Source organism: Stenella coeruleoalba (assembly GCF_951394435.1).
Source record: "Stenella coeruleoalba genome assembly, chromosome: 14".
Lineage (NCBI taxonomy): Eukaryota > Metazoa > Chordata > Mammalia > Artiodactyla > Delphinidae > Stenella > Stenella coeruleoalba.
This window is the reverse complement of record NC_137160.1, coordinates 38193444-38208358: the sequence shown is the minus strand read 5'-3', so window position 1 is coordinate 38208358 and position 14915 is coordinate 38193444. Positions and strand designations below refer to the sequence as shown.

At 56.0% G+C, this 14915-nt stretch overlaps 1 protein-coding gene across 27 annotated transcripts in view; it reads right to left on the bottom strand.

Annotated features, from left to right (window-relative positions):
- Window positions 1-14915, bottom strand: part of CELF4 (CUGBP Elav-like family member 4) — a gene marked incomplete at both ends in the record, with an annotated part of 298840 nt that overhangs the window by 107583 nt on the left and 176342 nt on the right. The gene's annotated exons all lie outside the window — the stretch shown is intronic.

Genomic DNA, 14915 nt, shown 5'->3' with positions numbered 1-14915 from the left:
AAGTTCTCGGGGAGCACAAGCAGGAGGGCGTGGGAACCGCCTGGGCTTTGCAGCCAGATGGGCTGGAGTTGACTCTCAGCTCCAATCCATGGGTCTCCGTGAGGTCATCGCAGGTGAGAATGTTACTGCTTTCCTCGTGGCGGGGTGAGGCTCTGTGAGGGCACACGCAGGCTGGCGCGTCGCAGGGGCTCACTCAGTTCCAGCTATTATTAGCAGCCCTCACGGAGCCCCCAGCAATGCTGGGCACAGACCAGGCCTTGAAAAATTCAGCTTGAGAAGCGGTTCGTATAGGACAATGGCTGTCGTTTGTACAGGAGCGTTTGCGTTTCCACAAGAGCGTTGATCTTTGGAAGTGCTGCACTCCTGCCCTGGAGTTGGCTCAGCAAACTCATCTACCCAGAGGGCAGGCACTCGCCTTGGGCTATTGGGTTAAGGGATGCACCAGACCTTAAATGGCTAAATGGGGTTTCGGGGAACTCGACCCCCTCACCCCATTGCAGCTGCCCCAGTGACTCGGGCTCATCCAGAGACGCAGGCAGAGCTCTGAGGTCTGGCAAACCCCGGAAAGGCAGGCCGCCCATTAGCGAAGATATTTAGACTTTTGTGTTAATGACTTCCGAGGACTGCCCTCCTCCTGGATGTGCAAATCGAGCCCCGGGGGCTAACAAAATCAGCCTGCCTAGTTTACAGTCGGAGGCGTGGCCTGGAGCGGTGGCTGGGCCCCACCCGCAGGTAGACCCCTTTGCGGCGAGGGGGGAGGCGTTCGGGAGGCGGGCTTGCCCTGTGGCTCCCCTCAGCTCCGCGCTCTGTTCCGGCCTTTTTTCTTCCTGAGGGGTCACTCCTGCTCATCAAGGACATTTTAAGTGGCTTTTAAAGACTTTGCTAGTGTCTTGACGTTAAGGCTTCCCTCGGAGATGCCCAGCCGGGGAGCAACCTGGCCCATTAGAGCTGCTCTAGTGGCAGCCCCTGCCGGGGAGGGCTGGGGAGGGGCCCGGGGAGAGTGGGGAGGACTCCTTCCCTTCGCCTCTGGGACACCTGCCGGGGAGGACGGGTGAGGGGAGGACAAGGGGAGCTTCAGAGGGTGGACTGCGTGCACCCCGACGTCCGGGGGCACAAAGGCCAGGTCAGGCCGTGATGCTGCAGGAGCGGAAGCCAGAGGATCAGAGAAGCCCCGCAGTCAGACTCCCACCTGGACTCGTGGTCTGACAAAGGACGGCAAAGGCAAAGACTCTGCGTTTCGGGTGGGCCTGATGGGCAGTGTCTCAGTCCTGGCGAAACGAGCGAAGAGCTTAAGGCAGCGCTGAGCCAGGAGGCTGTGAGGAGGGACAGAGGCCTGGCCACACCCCTTCTGGCCCTCCTCAACACCTTACGCCCCAGGACCAGAGAAGGTCTTCACTTCAGAGTCCGCGGAGCGGGCTCCTCGGGCCAGACGACCCCCTGCATCCCAGCTCCGAGGTTTGTTTGTTCCAGCCCTGCTGCTGCTCCTGCCTCCTCACGCCAAATGGCATTTAAATGTTAATCAAGTCAGGATTGTGGCTGCTCCGTTCCCCTACGGCAGCCGACGGCCTGAGAGGCAGCCCCCCCTGCCCACCTGGGCTGGGATTGGCAGTTCCACGGGTCCTTCACCCAGGACCTGGGGCCGGCCAGACTCCGGGCTCTCAGGAAGGGGCAGGGCAAGGAGGGGTGCGGCCAGGGAGCAGGTACAGACTGCCCTGCTGGGCACTCTGCTGCCAGGACACAGGGAGGACCGCGGAGCTGCCACAGCCCTGAGTGAACTCACCCTGGATTTATCTGAGGGCCCCATCTCCCTGCTTTCCTCTTCAGCCCTCCCTGAGTTCTCTGAACCTTGCTCCCCATCCTGTGTCTCCCGCAGCCTTCCCCCTCCATCACTCGTCCATCACCTCCTGGCTCTCTGTTTGCCTGCCTCCCCAGGCCCTCCCGTCTCATTCTGACAGATCTCTCTGCGTGTGCACACACTGGCTGAGGGCTCAGGAGCGGTCTGGGCAGCCTCCCTGTCTGGACGATGCAGGTGATATTTGCGCGCGGTCCATCCCCCAGGAGATGAAGAGCCTGGCACACAGTAGGTCCCCCCCTAGACTCCGCTGGTTTCTTCCTCCATCTTCTCCTCTGATTCTCTCTGAAACTGTGTCCTTTCTTTTTGTCCGTCTAGGCACACACCCTGCACAAGGTGGAATCCCACCTCTCCAGCGCTGGCTGGAGGCCACAGGAGCAGAAATGCCCCCTGGGCACAGGTGCTGCGGGGTGGGGGGTGGGGACCTTCAAGGAGGGCCCTGGACCTGCATTTGGAGGGGTGTGCACGTGCTCGTGGGAAGAGGCTGCAGGGCTGGGTGAGGCTGGGAGATGCTGAGCATTGCTTTTGTGCCTCGAAAAAGCCATTAGGAGCCTCACGACAAAGGAAGGGAACTTCCTACCCAGGCAGTATTTCCATGTACAGAAATTTATCACCTCCCAGGACACAGACAAGAAATAGGAAAGGAGGAAACACTTTCCCAGGTATCTAAAATCAACATAAAGTAAGTTACAGGTTATGAAAAAAGAAAAGAAGTACAAACATTTTTCACACTGTAGATTTTCTCAGGCCTTCTCTTAGAGCTTTATAACTCTTACTTTAGGCAGAATCTTACCATACGAGAGCTCTCAGCATACAAGAGCCTGGAATTAAGACTTATGAGGGGCCGCAAGTGTTACCCGAGAGTAACCTAGGAGAAGCGGGAACTGTCGGGAACTGTCGGCTGTCAACACCTTATAGGGAGAAGGATGTGATCTGGGTTATCTTCAGTTATTCAAAGCAAGTTCCTTACAGAAGCTTCTAGATAATGGAGTTTGGGGCCCTAAAGCTGTCTCTGGGAACATGCCCCCTCCCACCGCTGGGCACTTCGCTGGCCCCCTAGCCTCATGCTCAGCACCCTCCCCATTCTCTGTTCTTCTCCACTTGGTCCCCCATCTGTCACTGTGTCTCTAGGAACACACACCACTCTTAAACCTAGGCCCCTCCGGGTGAGGAGACTGAAGAAAGGGGATAAACAGAGCAGCCTCCTTGCCCAGTGGAGGTTCCTTTGTTCTGTGAAATTCTTCACAGAGGGTGGGTAGAACCCTTCTTGACCACCCCTCTCCCACCCCATCGGGGGCAGAAACCCTCATCAGAAGGGGTAGCATGTCCCCCACCCTCTGACTGAGGTTGGGAGCCAAGGACTGGGGAGGGGTCTTGAGCAAAGCAGAGGAGAGAGGATTCCTTCACTTTCCCTGCAGGGGGATAGGACACACTGCAAACTAAGTCCACGGCAGAGCACCAGGTTAACTCGAAGAATGGCAGTTCACGGGCACAATAGTAAAATCCCACCGAGCGTCCAGGTGGTCAACTGCGTGATCAGGAACGAGGGCTCCCTCTTGACAGTCGTCTGTGTGAACATGACAAGGGGCTTTCAGTCGGAATTTAGAGAGAGGCAGGCTTTAGCTCAGCCTAAAGTAGAACTTTCTAACCCTTAAAACTGTCTGACCATGGAATAGAACATCGTGAAAAGGCCATGTGCTCTTGGTCACTGGAAATGTTTGAGAAGGAGAGGACTCGGGTGGGCGACAACTATCACCGCTAGTGTTCGCTAGTCCTTAGTCCTGTGAAGACCCTACCGAGGGGGATGTTCTCTGTTCTCCCCACGCCAGACCTCGAGGTGCTCATCAGAATACGGCTTTGGCTGGAACAGCGGTGGGTGGACCCAGAAGACCGCTTATAGTGCAGAGTACCCCCTAGCCAAGCCTTTATATTATCCTGGTTATTAAGCACATCCACAACGATGCCCAAGTCGTGCCCAGATGTCAGCTTTGCTGTGTCCCAGACCCTCTGCTTCTGCCTTCTACCTGCTAGCTCAAAACCCCACCCAAGTCTCACAGGATAGGTCCCTATCCCTTCTTTGCAAACAATGAACTGAGGCTCAGAGGTGGGTAGCTCGTGTGGAGGTGGCTGCAGTCTGCCCCATCCCATCTTCCCTACGCTCTTGTCTGGGGCCCTTGCTTGGTCCACTCCTGGCTCAGAGGGACCTGAAGCTCGGCTCCCATGGAGATGGAGCCAGTAGAGCAGGCATCAATATTTCCAGTGGAAGACCAGGAGGCTGAGCTTGAAGAAGGAAGTAGCGTCCTTGGGGTCCCAGAACACCTGGGTTGGAATCCGAGACCCGCCTACTTCACGTGCTTCCGCTCTTCCCACTACGCCCGGAGCCTCCCTGTCTGGGATGGATCTGGTGCCCCACTCTCACTCTGCTCTCCTCTTTTCTTCTGCTCGCACTCATCTCCCCATTCCCCGTGGAGCTTTTCTGGATGGCTCCTTACTGGTTTCCCATTTAAGAGATATTTACTAAATGAAAGTGCTAAGCTCTGCCGGATCCAGAAATAGAGGAGCTGGGATCCTGTCCTCTCAGAAGCTTTAAGCTGCCTTAGAGATGAGATCTGGGGGAGGAAACCTGGGAGGCTGTGGGGCCAGTGTCACTGGAGGAGGCGCTGTCACAGGGTGTTTGCAGGAGGAAGTGAGGAAGAGGGGACTCAGGTAGTGGTGGTGGTGGGCTTCCTGGAGGAGGTGTGACCTGAGAGATGGAGAGGATGGGGCAGGTGGACAGGAAGGAAGCTACATACTCAAAGGGGCGGGAATGATGGGGCCTGACTGAAGACAAACGTGGGGAGGGGAGAGAGGCCGCTGCAAAGAGTTGGGGGCTGGGCCTTTCAGCCTCCCGAGCTTGCTTCTCCCAGCCTCGGAGGCTGCAAAGGGTTCCTGAGCTGGGGCGAGGCTGGAAGGGAGGGAAAGAATGCTCTGGGGATGTCTTCCTTGTCCCGTAGGAGACCCTTGGGACAAAAGGCTCACGGGAGCCACATCCCACTTTCTCCTAACGAGCTCTGGTGTTGGGTACCCACCAGGTGCAAAGTGCTGGACTGTTTCCATCCTCCCTGCTCTAGGAACTGGGAAGCAGAGGAAGTAAAAATGTAAATCAAGTCGGGGAGACTTTTTTTCCTTAAGAGAGAGAAAGAGAACGAGAGCACAAGTGACATTTGGAGCCATAATACCTTAAAGTCAATATCATTACCTCTGATATTTACTGTCAGCTCCGTGGCGCCCACGAACTGGGAAAGTTCATCCACCTCTCCCTACGCCAACTGTGGCATCGCCCAGAGTCCCCCCGCCCCTTTGTGCAATTCCAGTTAATTGTTTGGCTGCACTAACAGCCCCCCAGACCCAGCCAGCCTTCCAGCAGGGTCAGGGGAGGGTGGCCTTGGTGAGGAGGTGGGCCAGTGGGGTGGGCACTTAAAACCCAGGGACACAGGCTGGGTGATGTGGGAGGGGTGCCGGCCCTGGGGTTCTCAGAGCCAGGTTCCAGCCCCCACTTAACACAGCCTGTGGGTCATTTGGGTCTCAGAGACTCCATCTGTGACCTGGGTGCAGTGACACTAGATACAGTATGTCTCAGGATATAGATTTCATTCATTATTCATCGATCCGTCAGGCGAGAACACAACCTTCCCCTGTGCCCACACCCCTGTGTGCAATGCAGGTGAAACCACCATGTGACCCCATCTCTCCTCTGCCTCCCTGTCAGCTTCCCTGCTCTTGATCTTTTGCCCTCGTACTCATGGTGCACAAATGTCTCTTTCAGCCCTTTCTGCCTGTTTGGCCCTGGGGTCTTGATCCTTGCCCCCAACAGGGAGACAGCAGGGCCTGGCTCCCCAGGGAGGGGCGCGGAGGGCACTGTCTCCCCCACCCTGGCTTCTGGCTGGCCTCTCCGTCCACTGCTTGTCCTGACTGCTGTGGCCTCGGACTGGCCCTCCTCCCAGGGGCCTGGTTTGATTTCAAATCCAATTTTCTGCCATCAAACTTCCTCTTTCTCTGTGTCGGTGGCCAGCCTCTGTCACTTTCAGCCAGCAAAGTCATTTTTCCAACCTGACCCCAGGGTTTGGGGCCACCCTGGCATGGAGGGAGCAAGCCGCTGTGCCCCGCCCCCAGCGTGTGAGCTCAGGCCTGCCTGTCTGCTGGGCCCTTGCGTGGTGCAGGTGGGCGAGCACCATCTGTGCGCGAGCAGGTGCAGGGCTGCGAGGACCTGGGTGAACCCCTGAGTGCCCCTGTGTGGGCGGGCACGCGGGTCCCTTCAGCACACAGGCCTGCACACAGGAGCCCGAGCAAACCTCAGAGGCGTCTGCTTCCTGGGGGCCGGGTGCTTGTTTGAGCAGCGCTAAGGAGAGAGGGGGCAGGCTGGGGGGAGGCTCGTTTAAAGACGCTGCCACAGGGATGAGAAAGTTCCTGCCCCCCCAGGCCCTTTCCAAAGCTGAGCCTCTGCCCTGGCCTGCAGACCCCACCACTGGGTCCCCAGCACCCAAATCTGTGAACGTGTAACTCTCTCCAGGACACCGTGGGGTATGAGGGACAACAGGAGGCTGGGCTGTGTCCCAGAGTCTGGTGGGACCCAAACTCTCGTCTAGCCATTGCTCAAGGGCCATGCCTACCCTCAGATGCTTCCTCACCCTGACCTCCTGGAGGACTGGCTCTCTGGGCCTCTGGAAGAATCTATGATTGGCTCTGGGGACTCCATGTGAGAGGTAGAGAGATGTAGGGGTGACCCCTCCTTCTGACAGTGTGAGTGTGTGTTTACCCTGGGTTTTCTGAAGTCTCAGGGCAGGATCCTGACCTCTCCCTCTCCTTGCTGGAATTGCCCCTTCCTCTCTAGTCTCACCATCACTGCCCGAGTTTCGCTCCTTATTGCCCCACACCTATGCCTGATTCCACCACTCAACTGCTCAAAGACATGCTATGGCTCCCCAGTGCCAGAGGATTAGCTCTAAATTTTCCAGCTTGGCATTCATGGTCCTTTGTGGTCCGGTCCCAGTGACTTTCCCAGAATGACTGCTTCCTCTAACCCTGTTCATACCTTCTGCTCCAGCCAGGCTGGGCCATGGCCTTACACTCTCTGGGGACCCAACCACCACAGACCACAGCATATTCTGAGAGACGTTGCCCAGGGAAGGCACCAGGGCACTGTGTCCCTTGCTCAGCTCCTCTGTGCCCTGGGGCCTTGGGCTGTGCAAACTGCAGGAAGCTTCAGCTCCCCTCATCCCAGCCTCTGGGTGAGAATATGCAAAGCCTTTGGTCTCTCTCCTCAGACCCTCACCCGATCCCCAGTCAGTGTTCTTCCAAAGCAGACAGTACTACTTCCTGAAGCAAGAGAGACAAGGATGGAGAGAGAGAGCAGACAAGAGAGACCCCCAGACCCTAACTCCCAAAGCTTACAAGTTGAGGGCCCACTAAGGTTCCCGGCTCCCTGCCCAAAAGTTGCCATCCTAGAAAGCTTCTCTGGGCATACAGCCCTTTCATTCCTCCTTCTGAGGGACCAGCTACCCCACTTTCCTGAGCCCAAGGAGAAGCAGGAGAGGATGGTTGTCTCTCTCTGTCCCGGGTGGGGCTGTCTTCCCAGGGTTATATGCTAATGGATTCATTCTGCTGCTCTGAAGCAGAGGTGGAGGGTTCCAGTCTTCCCACCTGCACCATCCACCTTGGTCTTGGACGTTATTGGAACAATTACACTTAGAAGGTGTGTGGCAGGGTGGAGATGCCATACATCTGGGATTTCTCCACACGCAGGAGGAACTGCGGAACCCAGATGCGCTTTGAGGCCATCTGGCCTCTCTGTGTCCTGACCATAAGTCCTCATTAAATGACCCCAACTCTGAAGTGTCCAGTTCATCTACGTACAGTAACTTCACCACCACAGTGGCCACGCATCCCTTGTATAGCAATGAGAAAGTCAGCATGCTTTCAGTGTTTACCCAAAATCTGACTACCAGTAGTTTCCATAAGTGGTCCTAATTTCATCCTTTGGAGCCCCAGGAAACAAGCCTTTTCTGTGGAACTACCCTTGCATGACCATTTTTCCCAGTTGGTCCTCCCTCGGCCTAACAGTGCTGGTTCCTTAAACAATGTCATGTGTCACGCATGTAAATTCTTCCATGTCTTGCCTCATGCCTCTGAGCACACCCAGTGTTTACCAGCCTCTCACCGGGCCCCAGACCTGGCTCAACAGCACAGAGCAGAGCTGGACCACGACTTCCTCCTTCCAGACACTGCACTTGTCTCAACACAGTCTCGGGGGCACCCGGGTTCCAGCGCAGCCGAGTTATACTGGAGATTCCCACTGAGCTGCCAAAGCTGCTGGAAGCTGCACCTGCTCCTTTCCGTGTGTCTTTAGTTAGACTGTCAGCTCCAAGTGAAAGGCCCCGAATTCCTCCCTATTGAACTCGATTTTGTTGGACTCTACCCATCACTTTCATCTGCAGAGATATTTTTGCATTCTTATTCTGTCATCTAATGGAAATACCTTTCCTCTCAGTTTTAAGCCACCTGAAAATGTGGTCAGTCTGACCGGTACATCTACAGCCAAGTCATTGATGACAATGCGGGTCAGGCCAAGACCAAGGCCAGAGGCAGCCGCTTGATCTTGGAGACCTCTCCCTGGGTTGTTACCCTCCTAATTGCCATGGTGCCCTAGCGACAGGTCTTCAACCAATTCCAGACTATACTTTGTCAATTGCCCACAAGATTCCCATAAGAAAACTGGCTGAGGCTCCCCCAACTCAAATTGACTTGTCTGCAAAGGAAACAAATTGTCTGGCCTGGCTTCTTGGGCGGTCTTCGGTAGCTCCAAGGTCCACCACATATTCGTCTAAGCTATCAGATGCCACCTCTTCTAGAATCTTTCTGAGGGGTGACATGTACACACTGGTTTGTTGCTTGAGGAACCACCCTTCTCTTTGGTGGAAATCAGACTTACATTCGCCTCGCTCCACCTCTCGGCATCTTTCCCACTTGCCATGATTTCTCAGAGATCATTAACCAAGAATTCAGTCAACAAACATTTACTGCCCATGCTAGGAACAGGCAGTGTAAAGCCGAAAAGTTCATGGTATCAGGCCTTGGTTGTACCAACGTCCTGGGGTGCTCTGCAGGTCCTTTGGGGCCTGATTACTGACCAGAAGCCCTGGGACCCTGGCCTCTGAGGGTGCGTATGGCCCCTCCTGGGGAGGGCTTTTTGTGGACATCTCATCCAACATCCCCATTTCTTGAGGTCTGTGGCCACGCTTGTCCTGATAGAAAGATCCCTTCTCCCGTGCAGTCCTCACCCTGAACAGCTAGAGACCTCTCATGATCTGCATGCAGAAAAGCTCCTTGAGCAGTGCCAGGATCCTAGTATGGGTTTTCTTGGTTTGTTGCTGGGTTGAGAGGACAGGAGAGGAGAGGCCTGGTCTTGCTACCAGGAGCTGGGATCTTGGAAGCTGGGAGGGGCAGTCAAGGCCCTCTGCTACCCCCAGTGAGGGTGACCACTCACGGGCCCGGGAAGGAATAAGAACAGAGCCAGGGAGGGCTTGGGGCAGTCCTCAAGCAGTGCCAGGCCCTGGGGGTGGCATCGAGGGTGACTGAGACATCTGCCCGATTCAAGGGCTCAGAGAGAACAAGGCTCTGGGGCCAGAGAGGTCACAGGACTGGCCTGGGGACAGACACCGTTCAGACCCTTGGAAGCACGCGTTTCTTTTACTTCTTTCTTTTCCAGTGTGCAGTTGGAGCTTGGAGCATAAACAGTAGATCCTTAGAAAGAGAAGCGTTCTCTCTGTGGCAGGGTCCTGCTTAGGCAACTGACCGGGACGGTCTGTTGAGGGCTGGGGTGAGGGATGTGCTGAGGCCGAAAGCAAGAGCCCCGAGTATCAGAAGGTTTCAACCAAGGAGACTCAACAGACAACACACACTTTACTTTCCCTTTACTGGACAGTCTAAGGTGCGTCACTGTCTCCTTACATCTCACAGCAAGCCAGGAAGACAGGGGAAAAGATGACTCCATTTTATAGGCGGGGATGCCTTGGTGGCCCTGAGAGACTGAGGCCAGATTGGACCCCACCTGGTAAGTGGTGGCAGAGCCTCAGTGTACCTCATACGCTCCACCCACCCACTGACCAGAGACTGCAACAGCCCTGGACCTGGCCTGGACACCGAAGAGCCATGTGAGGGGAATAAACACCCACGAGGCAGAGCCTCTTGCTCCTGGAGGAACTTAGTTGGAACAAAGAATGTTGTTACAGTAACAATGATGATTAGTTACCGGTGATCAGCAGATCTGAGTATTTACTCATTTGATTTTCACCACAATCCTGTGCGAGCAGCACTTAGAATCATCATTTGACAGATGAGGAAACTGAGGCACAGAGAGGGTCAGTAGCGTGCCCAAGGCCGCCCAGCCCCAGGGCCCACTGTGTCCCAACACCTCCCTGCCTCCAAGGGATGCGGGTGTCAGTCGGAGGAGGCTGAAATGTGAGAATGGGTGGGCACCAGCGAGCCGGAGAGGAGCTGGGCAGGCCATCCAGGTGGGGCATCGTGCCAGCTGGGAACGGAGGGCTGGGGGTATCCAGGCCTAAGTGCCCCTGCCAGGCTGCTGATGGACGTGAGAGGCCCAAGTGGGCAGGTCCCGCCCAACACTGTAGCCTCAGGCAAGCTGCCCGTGGGCTCCCTGATGGAGGATGATATACAGCTGCCGGGTTAAAGGCCTGCTTTAATCGAACAATAATACTGGGGAGTGATGAGCCACCATACATCAGCTCTCGTCAAATGAAAAATTCGAGAGGAGAACGTGGGAGGTGAGCGATGGACTGGGAGTGTGCATTTTACCCAAATCGACAGCAATTTACATGCTAGAGAGACAACTGTTCCCACTGCCAAGACAGCAGCTCCCAGCCACAGCCCGGCCCAGAAGTTCCCTGTAGGCCTCCACCGCCACCCCTCCCCCCCAGCCCCTAGCCCAGCCTTTTGCAGGCTCAACAAGACTAAATTTCTTTCTTTCTTTCTTTTCTTAAGTTATTGTTTTAAGTTCCCCAATGGCAGAATTTTATTTTTAAAACTAAGAAATTGTAGTGAAGCACATAACATAAAATAGACCACCTTAGCCCTCCCCTGCAGGAAGCCTCCTCTCTCATCTCCACCCTCGCTGGCCACCATGGGGCTCCCTGCCCCGAGGTCTGAGTGCTGACCACCTCAGGCTAGTGTGCAGAACTGGGGTCTCCCTGGTCTCGCCCTCAGGTGTACACAGGTGCCCCCAAAGTCTCAGGGGGATTGTTTTGAGTTAATCCTGATAGAAAAGCCTCAGGAAGGCCATTGTGTCCCTTCCTGCCTGGTTTCTTTTCCTACAGAGGGTAACCCCCCATGCGGGGAAGGCACAGAGTAGAGAAATGTTATCCTTGTCCAGCGATGCCCTCAAACTTCACCCCTGCTTCTTACTGGCCCTGGAGCTCTGGGTCCAGCCCTGTCTCTCCGAGCCGCGGCCCCTCCTCTGTGGAACAGAGACGGAGTGAGCTGGTGGCACAGGGCCAGTCTGGCGGGACGAGGCAGTGCAGGTGGGCACGACTGCGGTGTGGGCCTGGCCAGCCTTGGACGTGTGTTTTCAGGTCGAGTGTGTGCACAGGGTGGCCGTCACTCATCCACTAGATGCAGCTGGCCAGAGAGGAAGGAGGGGGTACCCGAGGACCTGTGTGTGTGTGTGTGTGTGTGACCTCCAAAACCTCCTTGCCGCAGAGTATAAATATTTATACAGATAACTGCCATAAATCTGCCCGCCTGGCAAACAAATGAATTGCAAACGTAACTTTGGGAGTTTTTATGAAAGTGCTCGGCAGGGAAGGGGTTGAAGAATGAAGGAGCATCATGGTGATGGAGGCTGAAGCTGCAGGGTCCGGTCCCCGGTCCTGGGACAGGCAGCTGGGTCCCCTCAGGGCTGGTCCCCTCAGCGAGGAGGGAGGGACACACCCTGTGGAGCCCGCCACAAACTGAACTGTCCTGGTGGCATGGGGTGGACACACAAATTGCCCAACCAGAACTAGCTGTCACTGACCGCCTGCCCTGTCTGTACAAAGTGCTCATTTAATCCTTCACATCCCCACGAGGTAGAGGAAACTGAGGCACAGAGAGGGAAGTGGCTTCCCTGGGCGGTGGAGCAGGACGTAAACCCGAGTCTGCGTGAGGCTAGACCTGGCTCCTACCAACACCCGATACCGACTGCCACCCATGGCCTGGCTGGAGCTGGGGCCAGAGCCAAGCTCCTGTACGCTTTCACCCCCAGACAGCTGCTTCTGATGGCCTCTCCCCACCCGCTCCGAGTCTCCCAGGTCACCAGCTCTGCCTGCCCCAGCCCAGCCCCTCCCCATGGTTTGGAGAAGGTCTCTTTCACTGGGTCCACAAGAACTTTATTACCTGGGAGCTAGTTCCTTTGCTTTTCCTGTAACAAATTATCCTAAGGATGTGACCCAGGACCACATGTTAATTGCAATGGAAAGTAATCAATTTCCTTTACTAAGCCCAGACTTGGGGGCAGGTTAGCCGGGAGCAGAAGCTGGGTTCTTAATGAGGAGGGCCCCTGAAGTGTCCAGCGGGCTCTGCAGTGCACCCATGGCTGCCTCCGCCTCCCCCCTCCCCATCAGCCCTCACCCCTTCCTGCAAGGACAACCCCCGTCCAGCCCTTTCCTGACCTGGCAGCCTCCCACTGCTCCAGATCATGTCCCCTCTTGGGGCCACCTACCTCTCAGGAGCTTCTATGGCTCCCTGACCCCCATGGAGTCAGCTCAGCCCTCCTTCCTCTGTGTTGTGCTCCAAGCCCCTTCCTGGCCTGGTTATCCTCTTTCCAGCTGTGTCCCCTCTGCAGCCCATCCTGGGCACCTCTGCAAACGCTGTACCCATGCCTCCTCTTGCTGTCTCCTGCAACTCTGCCCTGCACGGGTGTGCTCCTGCCTTCTCCTATCCCTCTGGCCAAAGCGCAGGCCTCCTCTGGCCTTCAAGGCTTCCAAGGGTCCAGTGCTGGGTGCTGAAGAATTCCAGGAAGGCCTTGAGGAAGACCTGGCTGCAGAAGAGCCCCTCTCCACTTCTCTCCTGCCATGATGCACCGTCCCCGGGAATCTGGGGCTCTGGGCAGGAGAACAGGAGCCTTGGGGTCTAGCCTTGCCTCGGTTGAAAGTGGGTCAGGTCCCTGGAGCCACCACAAAGCGGGTGGTAGTGCTGGCCTGGCTCACCTCCGGGGGTGCAGGGGGAGGGCGGATCCAGCTTCCCTCTGGCCTGGCGAGAACTGGGGTCCTAACCTGTAGTTCAGTTTATAGGGGTGGATGTGGAAATTTGAAAGCAGAGCAGAGGGTCCCTCCCTACCTCTTGGGTACCCCTGGGGTTCTATACTGAGTATTGGCTTTCAGCTGGGTGTGCAGTAGGGAGGGCCAGGCTAGAGGTGGGGGTGGGGGGAGAATGGACAAGAGGCTTCCTGAGAGGCAGGAAGGCAGATGGGTCCAGGCAGGAGGGCAAAGGTCTGGTGTCTAGTGACCCAGGTGGGCATGGGTGCCCGTCCTCCAACGGTCCCTCGGTGGACCGACTGAGGACAGGCTCCGGCAGCTCCAGGAGCTGCTCTGAGGCTCTGAGGTCTACACAGCTCAAAGGACTACCTCCATGGGCCCCCGCCCCAGCTGCACTGAGAGCTACCAGAGGAACTCCAATAAAAGAAAAGAAAAACACCCATCCCAGACGAACCCAACTGGAATCTATATGTGGGACCCCGGCCTGGGATGCTTTCAGCTCCTCGGGTGCTTCTCACGTGCTAACGCAGGATGCAGGGTCGGGCGGGGCAGATGCCCACTGAAGGGTCATTTCTGGAGGCTTTAGAAATGAGGGGGAGGCAGCGAGAAAATAGCCATGAGAGGAAATGGAGAAAATGAAACGAATGTACACAAATGGGATGATAACCCAAGGCTTGGGTCTGGGCTGTCAGGAAAAGACAGGTGTGCTCAGGGGGAAATGGTTTGAGCTATTCAAGCCAAATGCTTCTGGGGTTAGAGGAGGGACCCCTGTCTGAGATGGTGCCTGGCTGGTCTGGGACTCAGGCTGCCCAGCCAGGAAGGCACACTCATTCCCCTGGGCAGGGGTGGGGGATAGAGGAAGGGCAGAGGGGAGGGAGGCATTCTGGGCCGCCCCTTGCTTGGGTCACAGGGTGTTGGGTCTGGCCTCACAGCAGCTCCGCGGGGGTGGGGCAGCTAGACGGGGGGAGCGGGGAGCCCAGGGAGGGAGGTGGGTGCTGGTAGGCCATAGGGGTGGCCGAGGACAAATCCCCCAGACTTTACAATTTCCCTGAGAGTCAACAATTCTATTAAATAGGATAATGGATTTTAAAATGCTCCAAAAAGCAGAGAGTGCTGTGAGATGGGCAGCATTATTGTTATTAACAACCACATCCTTCTTGGAACATCGAGAGGAAATAAATCAGACAACGCTTGCAATAAGCAAGTCCCTTGGAAGCATTCATTGCCATGAAATAAACACACATATATTATAAACCCCAAATTAAAGGGAAATAGTGCTCGGGGGTCAGCCCTGCTTTTACTTTTTAGAGTCTTATGAAAACCCACAGATGTTGGGAAAGCAGGTCTTCAAGGACACAGTGTGGGGGGTACCCAGGCCTGATAGGGAAGGAGAAGCTGGGGGTACATGGCCCCCACGTCAACATGGGGGTCCGGGAAGGCCAGACGGCCCCAGGCAGCCAGTACCTCCTGAGCGCCCGATTTCATGGCATAAGCTTGTTCTTTTGTACCCTTCAAGGCTGACGTGTCTCCTTCTCCAGAAAGTCCTCCACTGTCCTTCCCCCAACTAACCTCCCGCTCTCCATTCTCAGCCTCCTTGGTCTTCCTGTCCTTGTGTCCGATCATGACACCCTGCTTTTCATCACCTGGTGTCCTGTCCTGGCCAGGAGACACACCTCTCGGCCAGACTTTCGTCAACCGCTGCTGCTGAGGAAGGGCGGCGGAAGTGCAGGTGCGGTGGACATCCTAAAACGGACTGGAGGTTATTTTTTCCTCTTTTA